This window comes from Oryctolagus cuniculus, chromosome 9, assembly GCF_964237555.1.
Source record: "Oryctolagus cuniculus chromosome 9, mOryCun1.1, whole genome shotgun sequence".
NCBI classification, from domain to species: domain Eukaryota; kingdom Metazoa; phylum Chordata; class Mammalia; order Lagomorpha; family Leporidae; genus Oryctolagus; species Oryctolagus cuniculus.
Genome location: NC_091440.1, coordinates 21346274 through 21347326, shown reverse-complemented (window position 1 = coordinate 21347326; position 1053 = coordinate 21346274). Strand labels below are relative to the sequence as shown.

General features: G+C 39.8%; 1 pseudogene; it reads left to right on the top strand.

Annotated features, from left to right (window-relative positions):
- The first annotated feature begins 460 nt into the window (after positions 1-460).
- Positions 461-586, top strand: LOC127492262 (U4 spliceosomal RNA; annotated as a pseudogene).
- Positions 587-1053: the final 467 nt, after the last annotated feature.

The following is a 1053-nucleotide window of genomic DNA, read 5'->3' as shown; positions in this document are numbered from 1 at the left end:
TTAAAAAAGAAAGATTAGGGGCTGACACTGTAGCATAGCAGGTAAAGCTGCCCCATGCAGCACCGGCATCCCATATGAGTGCCATTTCAAGTTCTGGCTGCTCCATTTCCTATCTAGCTCTATGTTAATGTACTTGGGAAAGCAGTGGGGATAGCCCAAGTGTTTGGCCCCTGCATCTGCATGGGAGACGCAGAAGAAGCTCCTGACTCCTGGCTTCGGATTGGCCCAGCTCCAGCCATTGCAGCCATTTGGGGAGTGAACCAGTGGAGGGAGGACTTTGTCTCTGTCTCTCTCTCTCTCTGTTAACTCTGCCTCTCAAATAAATAAATATTTTAAAAAGTAGATAATTTAAAAATTAAAGTTTACATTAGAATATAACTTTAAACAGATGCATTTGATCAAAGCATATTACATGTTCTAAAATACATGAAATGTATTCACCATATTTGAAAGAGGTGGCAGCTCTGCACAGTGGCAGTATCGTAGCCAATGAGGTTTATCCGAGGCACGATTATTGCTAATTGAAAGAGCTGGCTAAGCCTGAATTTTTACAAGGTGTGATTTGTAAAGATGGTCCTGAAATCACCAAATATTCTCCTTATTAATCATAAGCATTGCTATTAGAATCTTCAAAAATTCATAATTTATTTTATGCAAAACTATAATCCAGTTGAAGGAAAGAACATTAAGAGTCATTTAAGTGATTGGCATTATCAGTACAGAAGGTTAAGCAACAGCCTGCAACACTGGCATCCCATATCAGAGCACTCTTTCAAGTCCCAACTGCTCCATTCTGGGAAAACAGCAGATGATGGCTTCGGCATCCTGCCGCTCACATAGGAGACGTGAATGGAGGTCCTAGCTTTGGCCTTGCTCAGCCCTAGCTGTTTTGGCTATTTGTGGAGTGAACCAGTGGATGGAAGAGCTCTCTCTTGATGTGTGTTTGTGATTCTACCTCTCAAATAAAAAAAAAAGAAATATTTAAAAAGAAAATAAAAGTCATTTAGGTAATAACAGCATTAAACTGATAGTAATTACAAAGATATGGGAAAA